Here is a 17465-nt window from a genome sequence, read left to right as displayed (position 1 = left end):
GCCTTATAGGGCTTGTAGGAGGAAACCGGAGCACCCGGAGAAAACCCACGCAGTCACAGGAGAACGTGCAGACTCTGCACAGACAGTGACCCAAGGCAAGAATCAAACCTGGGACCCTGGCGCTGTGAAGCAACAGTGCTAACCATGTGCTACAGTGTTGGGGATCCTCGAGTCAACCGCCACCATCTCATAAGGGCAGGGCACTTCCGGGCTCGATCCCCATGTGGGCAAAATGCCACCTTCACACTGCCAGCCTGGCACCTTGGCAATGCCCCTTCCAGCCAGGCAGTGCCAACTGGGCACCCTGGCAGTGCCAGGCTGGCATCTGGGTGACACTGCCAAGGTCACTTGTGGCACTTCCAGGGTGGTGCCAGGCTGACTGTCAAGGTGCCTGTGTGGCATCAGCAGTATCAGGGTGCCACCCTGCCAAGAGGCCGATCAGTGCTAAATGGCACCTGGCTGGGGCCTCCTCTGCAAGGCTGTTAGATCCCCGGGATGGTTAGCTCTCATGGAGACATTGAATTTTCCATAACTGCAAATCCAGATCGCAACGTCTCGTGACATCCTGTTAGTTCTCGCAAGATGTGGCGAACTGGGTAAACTTTACGGAAGGTGTCTCGTGCGATTTACCAGCCGCATGGGTCGTGCAAATCGGGCCATTGGATCGCGCTGATGGTCACTTTTTGCGGGGTTTCTCTCCAGTTCAGTCCACACGGAAATTTTTTCAGCAATAGGAGCTAAATTCTCCGTCGAGACCGGTTTCTCAGAGATTGGAGCTCCATTTTGAATGGCTGCCCAAACTCTAAGTGAGCTTGAGGGTACCACACAACCCCCCACCATGGACAATAGACATTACCCCACACCTCCCAATTGAGGACATCTTGTGATGGGATCATTTAGGGCCCCTCTTTGCAGGCGTCCACACCCTTTCAGGACCACCACCCTTCACTCCAAACCTTTATGAGGCCTCTTCATAGCCGCCCTTCACACCTCACACTCTTCATACCCCCCCCCTTCATGGGAATCGCACCACTTAGGCCCTGACCCTTGGCACTGCCACACTGGTACTGGTACCTGGTCAGCCTGGAAATGGCTCGCAGGCAATCTGACAGTGCCAGGGTGGCAATGTCAAGGTGCCAGGCTAGCAGTGCCAAGGTGGTCAGGTGCCAGAGGGAGAGAAACGGTACCACTCTGCCTTGTCCCCGACCACCCAGGTGTCTCAATGGCCTGGGAGACCCCCAGGTGCCATTACGACTGGTCAACGTTTGTGTGAACCAGTACTAAATGGCACCCGGTTGAGGCCTCGCTGTGAAGGCTATTAGTTCCCAGGAGCCCAGAGGATCCGATGCATGCAATTTTAAATGAGTATGATGGTTCATTGACATATGCTGATATGGATTTTGCCCAAAACAGGCAAGATCTAGACCGTGACATCTCGCGAACTTCAGTTGTATTCTTCAAACATCATGAAACCTGCAAGAGGTCTCTCACAAGATTCAGCAGCATTGTTGCAACACCAGGGAAGGTGCGACAAGGCCGGTAATTTCACCCTAAGTGTTGCCTTTTGGGACTGATTAGGGTGCGATTCGCACTTCTGTTGGAGCGCTATTTAGTGAATGAGTCAGGACATGTAAATGGACCAGCACTCTGCCGGCGCAAATTCAGATCACTTCCCGGCCCAGCGGCTATTGTAACTGCTGAGGTTGGAATTAACGCCAAAGAACCTAACTGCTGGAGGTGATTTTAAGTACTCTGCTTACCACACACTCACTGCAGCCATGATGATGTCTCACAGAAGACCTGCCCCCAATTTCGGGAGTCCAAGGGGGACCCACAGTTCCATGCCAGTGAGGAGAGAAAACACACTTTTCCCCAGGGTGGGCCGCAGATTCAAGCCTGCCCCCCAAACAATGCCTGCGATGCGGTGGCAGAGGCAGTCAGCACTGCCAGCTTTACCAATCGCTTATTGTGCACAGCCAGGAGCCTGTAAATCGCACCAAAAGGGTGGATTTAAAAGACAGATTGCAGCAATGACGGTCCCGGCCACCTGAGAGGGCCGGAGCATCACAGAAGGGTGGAGCAAGAAGTGTTCAACGCACTAATAAGATTGAAATCCATGCAAATGATGGTTTTACATGGATCCACTGGTATGGGGTGCAAGCATCGATACCATCACCAGGGACAGGAGGATGCCATTGGAATAGATATTGGCATGAACCTGGATATTTTTGACTCCCTGCGATTCTCCGCTTGATCGCAATTTGCGTTTCCGGCATCGCAAAGTGGGACTCCAGGCCTACATTTAGTTCACTAATCTAAATCATTAATATTGGGCGCGATTCTCCGCAAATGCGGCGAATCGTAAAGGCTGCCGTGAAACTGTCCGTGTTTCACGGCAGCCTCCGCGCCCCCTCCCGGGACCCGATTCACCCCCCCCGGTCGGGGCTAGCAGCGGGGCCCCGTGAAGCATGGCATCGCGGCCTTAGTGACCGTCGCTAAGTCCACGTGCCAAGCATCACGCCGGCTGACGCACACGATGACGTCAGCCGCGCATGCGCAGGTTGGACGGCTCCAACCTGCGCATGCGCGGGGCCGTCATCTCCCTTGGTTGCCACGTGGACTGATCCTGCGGGGCGGCGGAGGGCGAAAGAATGCGTCCGTTACGGACGCACTGCCCACGATCGGCGGGCCCATGCCCCCCTTGGCACGGCCGTGGTACTGCCGTGCCAATCAGGGCCCTGGAAGCCCAGAACGGGCATGTTGCGGCCGTTTTTGCGACGGCAGCAAGCAGGTGTGTTTGCTGTCGTAAAAACGGCCGTAAAGGCCTGGGAACTCGGCCCATCGGCCTGGGGAGGATCGCTGTTCGCCGTAAAAAACGGCGAGCAGCGATTCGTGTCGTGGGGCGGCCGCGGTGGGGGGGGGAATAGCGGGAGGGGGTGAAAAATGTCGGGGACCCCCTCCCGCTATTCTGCGACCTGTCGTGGGCAGCGGAGGATCGTGTATAGCTGGGGTGCCAGCACCAATCCCTGCGGTACCCCACTAATCACTGTCTGCCATTTGGAAAAAGGCACGTTTATTCCTATGTTCTGTTTTTCGTCTGCCAGTCAGTTTTCGATCCATCTCAATACAATACCCCCAATCCCATGTGCTTTATCCTAATCTCTTACATGGGAATTTGTTGGAGGCCTTCTGAAAGAAAAATTTTCCACTTTTGCCCCCTTGGAGTTAACTGAAAGTTTACTCCAGTGGCCTCATACCTTGTACTTGGATCTGTGTAATTTACCTATGCATCTTCAAAGTACCTTTTGAGGTGTTGGGTATGCTGGGTCTGCGAGGACTGCATTTACTGTAGCAGTGAGAGAGACAGGCTTCCAACACTTGAAGAAATGCAACTCTATTTTATTGAACTCTTAACTATAATACATACTTTAACTGTGGGTTGACACTATGCTGAGTTGACTGGAGACCTGAGGCTAACCTGACCAGACTATCTTACTACCACATGGTGTATGTTCTAGTTGTTGCTCACAGGCTCTGACTGTCTCAGAGGCTGGATCCCAAAAGAACGGGAAAACTAGTGCCCTCTGGCTTTATAGTGGCCGTGTCCTGTCTGGTGATTGGTTGCTGTGTTCTGTGTGTTCATTGGTCATCCTGTGTGTCAATCACTGCCTGTCTGTGCACCATCATCTACTTGTGTGTATATTATGACATCTCCCCCCTTTTTTTGTTACTTTAAAAAACAAATGTGTGTAGGTCAAAAAATAGTGAGTGTGTGTGTAGGAGCCTGACGATATACAAAGTATGCGAACGTATTTACACGGGAAGGTGTCTAGTGCAGATAGAGGGCAGACAACAAATTAGGAAGAAACAATATGTACAGATGTGTAAACGGATCACAAGGTAATGCAACATTCAGTCAATAAATTCAGTCTCTGTGGCGGGCGACAAATTCTGGTTGACCGTAAGGGTGGCACACCACTCGTCGTCCAAATCAATGCTCATCACTGGGAGTTGTTTCATCTTTTTGGCGGAAAGCATCGTAGGCTCGGTGATGATGCCCACCCGGAATGGGGATGTGAGGCCCTCGGTGTCGGGATCTGGAACCATGTCGGAGTCAGAGTCTGCAACGGGTTGCTGCACTGACCGGAGGTTCCTGCGCTGCGGCTGGGATTACTGCGTGTTGGACAGTTGAACAGATCTGCACAGGGCTGCATAGTGGCCAAGCTTGCCACACTGGAGACAGCGTCGAGATTTCGCGGGACATTGCCGCTTTAAATGGGCGGAGCCACAGGTGCTGCACGTTATTGCGCCGACTTCGGGACACTCCGTGCGCCACCGCGCATGCGCGGTGTGGTCAAACAATGTGCGCACCTGCGCAGTTCGGCCGTTGGCCTTGCTGTCCCCTTGGTCATTGCGCACATGCTCAGGAGCCCGGGAAAAGTGGGCAAAACAGCGGGGCTGTTTTAAACTTTGTCTTGTCCTCACCTGCAGCAAAGGTGAGGGAGTTAAAGATGTGGATAGTGTGGTCCCCGGCTATAGAGAGGAAGAGAGCAATCTTCCTGGAATCCGATGCGGCTTCGAGGTCGGTGGCTTCAAGATACATCTGGAACCTTTGCTTGAAAATCTTCCAGTTTGCACCGAGGTTGAGGGCGATACGGAGCGGCGGGGGAGGGCGGACGCTGTCCATGTTACCAGATGGCTGATCGCTGGTCAAAGGCAGACTATCTCAAGGTAGATCCATCAAACTCGAGCATGACTCACTGGTACCATGATGTGTTGGGTAAGCTGGGTCTGCGAGGACTGCGTTTACTGCAGCAGTGAGAGAGACAGGCTTCCAACACTTGAAGAAATGCAACTCTATTTTATTGAACTCTTAACTATTATACATACTTTAACTGTGGGTTGACACTATACTGAGCTGACTGGAGACCTGAGGCTAACCTGACCAGACTATCTTACTACCACATGGTGTATGTTCTAGTTGTTGCTTACGGGCTCTGACTGTCTCAGAGGCTGCATCCCAAGAGAGCGGGAAAACTAGTGCCCTCTGGCTTTATAGTGGCCGTGTCCTGTCTGGTTTTTGGTTGCTGTGTTCTGTGTGTTCATTGGTCATCCTTGGCGGGATTCTCCCCTACCCGGCGTGACGGGGGGTCCCGGCGTAGGGGAGTGGTGCCAACCACTCCGAGGTTGGGCCTCCCGAAAGGTGGGGCATTCTCCGGTGCCGGAGCGATTGGCACCAGAAGACTGGCGCAAAAAACCAGCGCCCCCGGCAGCAGGGCTGGCTGAAAGGCTTTCGCCGGTCGGCGCATGCTGACGTCACCACCGGCGCATGCGCGATGTGGGTTTCTCTTGCGCTTCTGCCATGGCGGAGGCCGTGGCGGCCGCGGAAGAGAAAGAGTGCACCCAGGGCACTGGCCCGGAGTCTGAGCGGGGCCCCCGATCGCGGGCCTGGCCACTGTGGGGGCACCCCCCGGGGTCCGATCGCCCCCCGCCCCCCCAGAACCCCGGGGGCTTGCTCCCGCCGCCGATCCCGCCGCCACCAGAGGTGGTTCAAACCTCGGCGGCGGGAGAGGCCTCCCAGCGGCAGGACTTCGGCCCATCGCGGGCCGGAGAATCGCCGCAGGGGCTTCGCCGATCGGAGTGGCGTTATTCCCGCTGCCGCCACTTCCCGGGTGGCGGAGAATCTCTGCCACGGCGGGGGCCGGATTTTCGGTGGCCCCAGGCGATTCTCCGACCCTGCTGGGGGTCGGAGAATTTCGCCCCTGTGTGTCAATCACTGCCTGTCTGTGCACCGTCATATACTTGTGTGTATATTATGACACCTTTTACTTTGAATTATGTAAATAAGTCCCAGTTAGAAAAGATGGACATAAATGGAACCAATGTTTCTGGTGGCCAATTGCAGAATGCATGAGCACTGTAAAATGCAGCTTTCCTACACATCTCCATTTTGTGTGCAATTGAAACATTGTCATGGTAATAAAAAACCTGCTGCACTTCTGAATGTATTATTCATAAAAGGTGAAAGATGCCTGTCAATGCCTTCTCTTGTGCTGAGGAGTTAATTCCAATTTTCTTGCCTCAGGAAGTCACAAAGTACAAGTGATTGTTTGTGCTTCCTATCAAACCTGGTTGCAATATTTTCAGATTTCACTGCCAATACTAATTTTTTTTAATATAAGTTTAGTGCACCCAATTCATTTTTTCCAATTAAGGGGCAATTTAGTGTGGCCAATCCACCTAGCTTGCAATCTTTGGGTTGTGGAGGCGTGAGGTTGCAGGGCTAACCAGCTGTGCCACCATGCTGCCCTGCCAATACTAAGTTAGGGAAATTAACTGGATTGCTGCTTGCGGTGGATTTCTTTGAACATGCTAAGTACATCTTGTTGCTGCTGAATTATCTCTAGCCTAACAACTATGAAAACTGTCCAGTTGCAGAATGGCTGTGAATATTGAAATGAACATGAATCGAAAGAACAACTTTCAAAACTTCAAGGTTGAATATATTTGTATTTAGGGCAGCACGGTGGTGCAGTGGTTAGCACTGCTGTCTCACGGTTCGATCCCAGCCCCGGGTTACTGTCCATGTGAAGTTTGCATATTCTCCCCATGTATGCATGGGTCTCACCCCCCCACAACCCAAAAAGATGTACAGGATAGGTGAATTGGCCTTGCTAAATTGCCCCTTAATTGGGAAAAAAATAATTTATTTGTAACTATTATGATGGTCAGTGATTCAAATTGCTGCACCTCAGGGATTATTGTAAAACACAAGTGACTATTCTGAAACTCAGAAAATAACCAGACTTGGCAGCTGGTACTGCTAATAAATATTTAGAAATATGTAAGTTCTGGTTATTTTTTTATAATGCCATATCTTCCCAAGGATCTAGCTTAACAGAAAGGAGATGACAATTGAGGAAAGAATTCCCTATGAAGCAGACAAGGACTATTATTCCATTGCTTTCCTTTTCCCCAATGCTGAAATGTCTCAACAGGAATTAGCTCCCAAAGCAACATTATAATTTTTTTTTAAAGGCCTGACACCATTGAATATTTGAGAATTACTCAGCTCACTGTAACAAAAGAGATTAAGCAATGCACATTGCATTCAGAGTGAATGGTGCGGCTGTCTTTTCATTGCCATGACATGGTTTCATTAGCTCACAACGCCCTGCTGCTAGTGAGAGCTGTGCAGAAGAGTCATGTTGTACAGAGCTCCAGCATTCTGCAATTGCCACCAGATACATCTATTGCACTGATGTTCATCTTTTCTAACTGGGGACAAATTCTGTGGCTAAAAGTGGACTGCAGGTGGTAAAGCAATAATGAGAGTCGCCAAATATATAATTGCAAGCCCCGTTCATATAAATGTGAACCTACACGGTAAAGCAAGTTGCTCATGAGCCAAGTGAGTCCCAGTCCACTAAATACAAATGCCTCCTTTCCGCTCATTCTTCTTTTCTACTTATCTCCCCTTCCCTTCAACTCAACAGTCCCACTTTTTCACTCTGCTGGCTCTCCCTTTTTCAGTTTGTCTCTGTCCTCTCCCCTTTTCTTTCTTTAGTTTCTGCCCTCTTTCCTTCTAAGAACATAAGAAATAGAGAAAGGCGTAGACTATACAACACTTTAAGTCTGCTCATTAATTCAACAAAATCATGGCCATTTCTCAATGGTTGGGAGAATTCCAAAGGTTGGTGGAATTGTGGATAGCGATGACGACTGTCAGAGGATACAGCAGGATTTAGATCATTTGGAGACTTGGGTGGAGAGATGGCTGATGGAGTTTAATCCGGACAAATGTAAGGTAATGCATTTTGGAAGGTCTAATGCAGGTAGGGAATACACAGTGAATGGTAGAACCCTCAAGAGTATTGAAAGTCAGAGAGATCTAAGTGTACAGGTCCACAGGTCACTGAAAGGGGCAACAAAGGTGGAGAAGGTAGTCAAGAAGGTATACGGCATGCTTGCCTTCATTGGCCGAGGCATTGAGTATAAAAATTGGCAAGTCATGTTGCTGCTGTGTTGAAACTTAGTTAGGCCACACTTGGAGTGTAGTGTTCAATTCTGGTCGCCACACTACCAGAAGGATGTGGAGGCTTTAGAGAGGGTGCAGAAGAGATTTACCAGGATGTTGCCTGGTATGGAGGGCATTAGCTATGAGGAGCGGTTGAATAAACTTGGTTTGTTCTCACTGGAACAACTGAGGTTGAAGGGTGATCTGATAGAGGTCTACAAAATTATGAGGGGCATAGACAGAGTGGATAGTCAGATAATTTTTCCCAGGATAGAAGGGTCAATTACTAGGGGGCATAGGTTTCAGGTGCGAGGGGCAAGGTTTAAAAGAGATCTCCGAGGCAATTTTTTTACACAGCGGGTAGTGGGTGCCTGGAACTTGCTGCCGGAGGAGATGGTGGAAGCAGGGACAATAGTTATATTTAAGGGACATCTTGACAAATACATGAATAGGATGGGAATAGAGGGATACGGACCCAGGAAGTGTAGAAGATTTTAGTTTAGATGGGCAGCATGGTCGGCACAGGCTTGGAGGGCCGAAGGGCCTGTTCCTGTGCTGTACTTTTCTTTGTTCTTTGTTCAACTTCAATTCCATTTTTCCACATGACTTTCATAAGTCTTGATTATTTCAGAGTCCAAGAATCTACCAATTCAGCCTGGAATGTATTCAATCACTGAGCATCCAAGAGCCTTCGGCACAGAGCATTTCAAAGATTTACAGCCCTCTTAGCAAATAAATTTCTCCTCATCTCAGTCCAAAAATGGTCGGCCCCTTCTTCTGAGACTATGCCTACTCACTTCCATCCAGGATAAACAGCCTCTCAGCAACTACTCTGCTAAGACTTCTTGCAATTGTATATGTGTCAATGTGATCACCTCTCATGCTTCTAAACTCCAGAGAGTGGTGGCCCATTCTACTCTCATCGGACAAGTTTCCAATCACAGAACCATCATTGCACCACTTCATTCTCTGCTTCTTTAGTGTGCTCTTTCTTCCTTCTTCCCTGGTAGCATTTTTCTTCTTTGTTCACACTCTTTCTCTGCATTTTTAGGTGTTCTTTTTCTCTGTTTCTCTCTGTTTTTGAAATACAATAGCCCAGATTATCCTGCAATGGCAAGATTGGCAGCATGTGCTGCTGATTCCACAATTTTCACTTGTGCGCCTCTGATTATTTTTCTCTTATTTTAGACGTGCTTGTTGTTAAATCAGGCAGAAAATGGTGGTATCCATGACCATTTATGGAGGTTGTAAATTTCAGGATAGTTTGTTTGAACCTGCACTTGATTAGAAATCTGCGGCTGTTTGCTATTTAGTGAAATATTTGAGCAATCGATCCCTGCAAATGGATTCTTCCATTCCTTATGGAAATTCATGGATTTCAGATGGGAGGGAAAGCAATTGACCAGGCTGATCTTCATACTTGACTGCTAAGACATTTATGTCAATTCGAGCAAGGGATCATCAGAATGTTCAAACTTAAATTAAGAATTATTTTTCATTGCATTACTGACAAGAATCAATTGATTTATTCTGCACATTCTATAGATTTTACGTTACCCGTTACAGCTACTTATCAACTGATTAATCAACTATTTAAGATCTATTCCACATACTTAAAGAATAATGAACTAAATACAGTGTAAACATTTCTCACTAAACTGGACAGCCTTATGTTCCTGTAATGCACATGTACTATTTGAATATTGAAGAATGTTTGCAATTGCTCCTTGTCCATCAATGTTGGACAATGCTCGCTATTCCAAGGTGAGTGGAAGGATTAGTGATCATGAGGGAGGTGGTAAGTGAGCGGGTTAATGAGAGAGAGGGTCGGAAAGCAGAAACATTGGCAAGAGGGAGGGTTAGTGACTGGGAGGGAGGGGGTGAGCAGGGGCGTCAATGAGTGGGCTGCAGAAAAGACAAGGGGCTGGATTTTGCAGGTCACATGCGAGCGGGAAAACATGTGGGAGTGCCTGTAAGTTAAGGTGCAAGGCCATCAGTGGCGTACCCTGGCAGTCCGTCCACATCCACCGCTACCATGATTTTACAGGCAGCAGAGGAGGAGACAGCTGGGCTGCCCATTCATGGCTCAACAGAGGGTCTTAAGTGGACGACTAATATCTAATTAAGGACCTTACCCATTACCGATACAATGATGAGCCTGTGCCTAACATATAGATGGCAGTTTTAACCCTGCAGGGTTCTAGTGAGCAAAAGGAGCAGGAGGGAGGTGGTGCCAATTCAAGACCCCTCCCAGAGCTTTGCCTCACCTTGTCCACCCTACCTATCATGTCGTCCAAAATGTTGATCCAACCTCCTCGCAAGTGCCTTTCTGCTTGGCAGAAGGAATTTTGCTCTATCAAAGGCTACATAGTCTCACTGTCACAGATGCCTGGTCAGCTCTCAACAGTGACTAAGAGACTGGACCAGATGCCTGGGCGAGATTCTCCGTCGGCCAACGCTTGAAGCAGAAAACACGATCGAGCGTCAGCCAAAAATTGTTACCTGCACCAGGCGCCCGATGGAAAGCCATTCCCTGGTGCCTCGTCAAGGGCATCAATGCATTCTACTCCACACATACAGTAAACACCATTGTCATATCATGAACGGGACCGACCCAGTATTCTCTGCGGCTCCCACGATGCTCCGCCAGGAGGAATTATCGACGGTTTCACTTGTGGTTTTAAAAGTTGGGAAACAGGCACCGTGGCTGCTGAGAGAGAGGGGAGGTAGGACATGTTCCCAGAAGCTCGGCTGGCTGGGGGGGGGGGGGGGTTAGCTGTCAGGGCTGGTGGAGCGGAGTAGTGGAATGCAACCAGGGGATGCGCCTGGTGCCCCCCGGGACCAGGGGTCTGGGCAGGGATCCGCCACTGCCACAGCCTCCGAGGCAGTCATCTTGCTGCATGCCCCACTGACCTCACACCGTGGTCTGTGGTTGCGCAGAATGGCACCGTCCTTATGGGTGCCCCCACCCCACCACACCCACACCCACACTCCACCCACCCTCCACCCCACCAAACCTCCCACCACCCCCAGCCCACAACTGGGTGCCTCCCACTGGCAGGTCATCATGCAGCCCACCCAAGAGGGACACTCATAATAGCCCCAGGGTGAAGGGTGAATACTACTGGCATCAGTGTTAGTCAATTAATGGATCATGAATTGCTCCATAACCAGTGCCAATTTATTTGTCGTGGATGTCCACCGATTCAGTCTCGGTGTCAACACTTTGTTTCTGAAACGGAGAACATTTTCTAACTGCTAAACCTAACGCTAGATCCAGTGTGTTAAGGCTTTGGCAGGGATATTTCCACAGTCAGGATAGCTCATTTGGTAGAATGCTTAATCTCTGGCCATCATTTCAAGTTGGATAATTAACTTTATCTGAAATACTCTGGTCTAAATACTTCTTGATTGATTTTTTACCAAAATGTGTCCTTAAACTAAATATTACAATCAATTCTCCAGATTGGAAGTCGTGAATTTAATTTACTAAAATGTCCTAATTATACATCTTCGCCATTCACTCTGTCAGCAGCAGCATTATTTTTACCGAAATAACTATTGCTAAAGGACAGGTGGACTAAATATAACAACTTGCTTAAGGGCTGCAGAGCCCAAAATGGGTGACTTGAACTTTATTAATAGTTAATGTAAAGCCAATTTGTTTGTTTTACTGATGCTATTTTGGCATTGACATTACAACTGAGCATGTGCTGGAAGGGCTCCACCTAGTGACAAGAATAAACACAACCTACTAATTAAAGGGACATCGCCCCAAAAATTAAAGTGGATCAGGTTGGCCAATTGCATGTAAATTTACACTAGTGTATGGGGAGCTTGCTCTAAACATATGATCCAGCCCAAGTGTGTCAGGTCACATGGTGGATGCACTGCTTCAGGTTTCCTGTTTCGGCAGTTTACGTTCATGCTGGTCCAAACAAATTTAGGCATCTAAGTAGAAAATAGCCACATAAACCTGACTTCACACTACTTGCAGAGTTTCTTAAATAAAAATGTAACAAATTTATCAGCGGCCGAATGGCTATGCAGATAAGGGACAGACCTTTGCCCTGCTAAAGATGTTAATATTGGCCTGTTTAGGGCAGCACGGTGATGCCTCATGATGCCGAGGTCCCAGGTTCGATCCCCGCTCTGGGTCACTGTCTGTGTGGAGTTTGCACATTCTCCCCGTGTTTGCGTGGGTTTCGCCCCCACAACCCAAAGATCTGCAGGCGAGGTGGATTGGACTTGCTAAATTGTCCCTTAATTAGAAAAAAAATGAATTGGATGCTCTACATTTACAAAACAAAAATAAGCCTGTTTTATTCCTGGATAACGAGTGCAACTGTGTTTTTAGCTGACCATTTATAACCTGATACAAAATGGCCACGCAAAGAAAGGATACACTATGGCTGATGGGAAATGTGGCTAACTAACTTCAGGAATATGGTCAGCAGGTTGTGACCTATGTGATTTGCACAACCTGCAAGTGACCTGTGTGATTTACCACAAATATTTTTGATTTTATAACCAGCCTTAAAGAGTCTTCAAGGGAAATGTTGACCATGATGGATTAGCAGCATGGAAAGCAACATATGTCCCTGATAATAAACTTATCCTAATCGATGATCAAATGGACAGGAAGCATGGAGGAAATATTAAAGTAATCAAGGACAACTGTTGCTAAGGTCAAGTATTCTACAATAAAGTAACTTGAACACAGACCGTCTGTGTTGTGTTCCTGAGAAGAAATATGACCCCTGAATGAGTCACGATTCTTTGAACATTCTGACCAGAAAAGACATTAGTGTTATTCTGTGAGCATATAACACAAAGTACCAGCGAGATCTGTACAATAAAGAGAGACAAAGAGATTTCATTAGGGGAACCTCGAAGAACAACATCGCAGAAGAAGACCTCAAGCTTGACAAAGTCCGATCCCTTTCAGTGCGAGTAGGTAGTTACTCCCCTCCAGATCCATTAGATTAGTACTACATTTATGCTTGTAAACTTATAATGATAGATTTAGAGGGGAATATAAGCATTTACGTGCATGATACAGTATAAGATAATCAGTCTAGTGGCAGTCAGAAGGGATGAAGTTTTTTACATTTTCCTAACAAAGACATGGGGCGGGATTCTCCGACCACCCCCCCCCCCCCCCCCCCCACCCCCTCGCCCCCGCCGTGTCGGGGAATCGCCGGGGGCCGGCATGAATCCCGTCCTGCCGTCCTCCGAATTCTCCGACCGCCCAAAATTTGGCCCAGCGTGAATCACTCCGTCCGCCTCGGAGAATGGCGGGGACGGCGCGACGCTTGGGCCCCGGGGCTGCCCAAATTCTCCCGGCTGGATGGACGGGGGTGTGTGTGTGCAGGGTGTGTGTGTGTGTGTGTGTGTGTGGAGGGGGCTGTGTGTTTGCGGAGCCGGGGGTGTTTGGGGCGAGGTGTGTGTGGAGGGGGGGTGTGTGGGCGGAGCGGGGTGTGTGTGCGGAGCGGGGTGTGTGTGGGTGTGTGTGTGGGGGTGTGTGTGTGTGTGGGTGTGTGTGTGTGGGGGTGTGTGTGTGTGGGGGTGTGTGTGTGTGGAAGGGGGCAGTGTGTGTGGAGTGGGCTGTGAGTTTGCGGTGCCAGGGGTGTGTGGGGGAAGGTGTGTGTGAAGGGGGTGGGTGAGTGAGGAGGGGGGCTGTGTGTGTGGAGTGGGTGTGTGTCTGTGCGGAGTAGGCTGTGTGTTTGCAGAGCCAGGGGTGTGTGGGGGGAGGTGTGTATGGAGGGGGTGGGTGTGTGTGGAGGCGGGGTGTGTGTGGAGGGGGGGGGGTGTGTGGAGTGGGGTGTGTGTGGTGGGGTGTGTGTGTATGTGTGTGTGTGTGTGGGTGTGTGTGTGTGGAGGGGGTTGTGTGTGCGGAGGGGGTTGTGTGTGGAGGGGAGTGTGTGTGTGAGGAGCGGGGAGTGTGTGGGGGTAATGTGTGTGGAGGGGGGGTGCGATGAGCCATGAATTGCACGAGAGGCGAGTTGCTATACAAAAGTTAGGCTTTAATAAGCTAGAACTTAGCCTTGCGGTTGACTACAATAAAATGGACGACCGCCGGGCGTTCCGACTATTTATACCTCGGTATGGAGGCGTGGTTAACACAGCCTCTCGACCAATCGGAGAGCTGTCACATGACTGGTCTCAACCAATCGGTCGAGAGGCACATGACCGATCAGGGCCAATGGTAAGCCGGTGTTCTGCACCAATGGCAGACAGCTATGCAAATCATATCACCACAGGGTGTGTGTGTGGAGGGCGGGTGTGTGTGTGTAGGGGTGTGTGTGTGTGGAGGGGGTGTGTGTTTGTGGAGCAGGGGGTGTGTGGACGGTGTGTGTGTGGAGGGGGTGTGTGTGTGCGGAGCGGGGAGTGTGTGGAGGGGCTGTGTGTGTGGAGGGGGGCTGTGTGTGTGGAAGGGGGGTGTGTGTGCGGAGCGGGGGTGTGGGGCTGTGTGGGAGGTAGTGTGTGTGGAGGGGATGTGTGTGTGGAGGGGGTGTGTGTAGAGGGTGTGTGTGTGTGGAGCGGGGGGTGTGTGGGGGTGTGTGTGTGTGTGGAGTGGGGTGTGTGTGTGGAGTGGGGGGGTGTGTGTGGGAGGGGGGTGTGTGTGTGGGGGGGTTGTGTGTGTGGAGGGGGGTGTGTGTGGAGGGGGTGTGTGTGTGGAGGGGGTGCGTGTGTGGAGGGGGTGCGTGTGTGGAGGGGGGGTGTGTGTGGAGGGGGGGTGTGTGTGGAGGGGGTGTGTGTGGGGGGGGTTGTGTGTGTGGAGGGAGGTGTGTGTGGAGTGGGGTGTGTGTGGAGGGGGGTGTAGAGGTGGGGAGGGGAGGACGAGCGCCGGGGAGAGGGCAAGTGACGGGGAGAGGGGGAGAAGGCGAGTGCCGGGGAGAGGGGGCGAGTGCCGGGAAGAGGGGGAGTGGGTGAGTGCCGGGGAGAGGGGGAGAAGGCGAGCGCCGGGGAGAGGGGGTGAGTGCCGGGAAGAGGGGGAGTGGGTGAGTGCCGGGGAGAGGGGGCAGAGGGCGAGTGCCGGGGAGAGGGGGCGGGTGCCTGGTGGGGGGGTGGGGTCGAGTGCCGGGAAGGGAGGGGTGGGTTAGGGATGTCGTCCGCCTGGCCAGGTGCCAACTTTCAATAGACACGACCATGTAGCCCATGGCACCTGGCTGCGGGGGGGAAGGGGGCGGGTACGGGTAATGCTGACAAGTCGCCTTTCCCCACCCCCCCAACACCCCCCACCCCCTGCAGTCCGTTATGTTTGGTGATCAGCCGTAGTGGGAGCCGCACTTCTACATGTTGCCCTGGGGGAGCAGGAGGAGGGGGAGCGTGCCAGGGAGGCGACGCAGGCTTCCGCAGAGGAGCGTGCCGCAGAGGTGCAGGTGGCAGCCGCCCAGGCAGGAGGGCTACCCACCCAACAGGACGAGGAGGAGGAGGAGCACGAGTAGGAGGAGGGGCATGAGGAGGAGGAGGAGCACGAGGAGGAGGAGCACGAGGAGGAGGAGGAGGCCCCGTGTGTACCGGCCCTGCTTGTCGTACCAGGACCTCACGGACCGGGAATGCAGGAGGAGACTCCGAATGAGTTAGGAAACCGTGACACACCTCTGCCACCTGATGGCATATCTGGCACTGCGTGGCACTGGGGGAGGACACCCTCTCCCCGTGTCCATGAAGGTTACGGTGGCCCTGAACCTTTATGCCACGGGGTCATTCCAGCCGCCGAGTGGGGACCTGTCCGGCACCGCGCAGGCATTGGTGCACCGTTGCATCTGGGCAGTGACAGACGCCCTTTATGCCATTGCGGACCGCTACATCCTGTACCCGGTGGACCGGGCCTGCCAGGATGCCCGGGCCGTAGGCTTCGCTGCCATGTCCAGTTTTCCCATGGTCCAGGGTGTGATCGATGGGATGCACGGCGCCGTGCGGCCACCTGCAGATAACAGGGCCATATTCCCCAATAGGAAGGGGACCTATTCCATGAACATTCAGGTGGTCTGCGACCATCGCATGATTATCCTGCACGTCTGCGCCCGGTACCCGGGCAGCATAGATGACTCATTCATATTGGCGTAGTCTTCCATCCCCGGCATGTTCGAGGGACGCGCCCCCCCCCCCCCCCCCCCCCCCCCCCGGCTGAGGGGCTGGTTGCTGGGCGACAGGGGATACCCGTTGCAGTCGTGGCTGATGACGCCCACACGGAGGCCACAGACTGACGCGGAGAACGGCTGCAACGATGCCCATGCAGTGACCAGGGGTGTGATAGAAAGGTGCTTTGGGCTACTAAAAGTGCGTTCCAGGTGCCTGGACCGCTCTGGAGGGGCCCTCCAGTACCCGCCAGATAGGATCGGCCGCATCGTTGTGGTGTGCTGCGTCCTGCACAACATAGCCCAGCAGAGGGCGATGTGCCGCAGGCATAGGAGGAGGGAGTGGAGGAGAAGAACGACGCGGCGCAGTCCTCCCCAGATGACGAGGATGGGGTCAATTATCAGGACAGACGGTCTGGACATGGTCGGGAGGCTGCCCACCGCTACCGGCTGGGCCAGTGGGAACGGGACAGGCTGATAGCCGGTTCACTGACTAGGGGGGCATGGAAATCGCCGAATATGGGCATAGACTGCACACCATGGCACCAGCTGTCCACCCTCACCCACCACCAACCACTCTCCCCCACCCACCCACCCACCACCAACCACACTCACCCCCCCCCCCCACCCAGCACCAACCACCCCCCCCCCTCCCCTCCCACCCGCATGTACACCACCCCTCCATTGTAGATCCACCTGCGGCACAACGGGCCGGGCTCACACGGTCGCCGGTGGAAGCGTATCTATTGCAGTCCATGGAGGATGATGAGGACCCGCTCTACGATGACCTCCTGGCTCTACATCGTTGGACAATGTCTGACCAATGGCCACAGTACCACCCTCCAACTAGACCATCCCTGAATGGGGCCGTAACACTGCAGCGCACGGTCCCGTCCTTGCCTGGGGGGATGGCAAGGGCGACCCGGGGGGGAGGGGGGGCACACTCACCTGGCGCCGGCGTAATACCACACCTCACACACACACTGGCGCTCATCGCACACCACACCCCCGCACGCTTCGGACAGAGCACAAAGGCAGCTTCTGTAGGTGTGAGACTGATTTTAATAACAAACAGTTCATACTAGCCCCTATAACTCGTCTGTGCCCTGCAACCGTGTCAACTTACTCAGTGTCTAATTGGTTGGCTTTACAGGCCTTTTGACTATGTCAAAGTGGTTCCCCAGATGGTGCAGCTGGTGCATCAGGTGTTTTATTTATTGTTAAATGGTGGACCATCTCCAGCACACCGTAGAATTATTGTCTGAGATGCAGCTAGAGAACGATGTTGAAAAAGGAAAGTTAGCTTTAAAAAGAACGGTTGACTCCTGTGATTCCTGCCCCGTGACTCGGGATCCCTTTGG

The sequence above is a fragment of the Scyliorhinus canicula genome, chromosome 8 (assembly GCF_902713615.1).
Source record: "Scyliorhinus canicula chromosome 8, sScyCan1.1, whole genome shotgun sequence".
In the NCBI taxonomy this organism is placed as follows: domain Eukaryota; kingdom Metazoa; phylum Chordata; class Chondrichthyes; order Carcharhiniformes; family Scyliorhinidae; genus Scyliorhinus; species Scyliorhinus canicula.
This window is presented reverse-complemented; position numbering follows the sequence as displayed.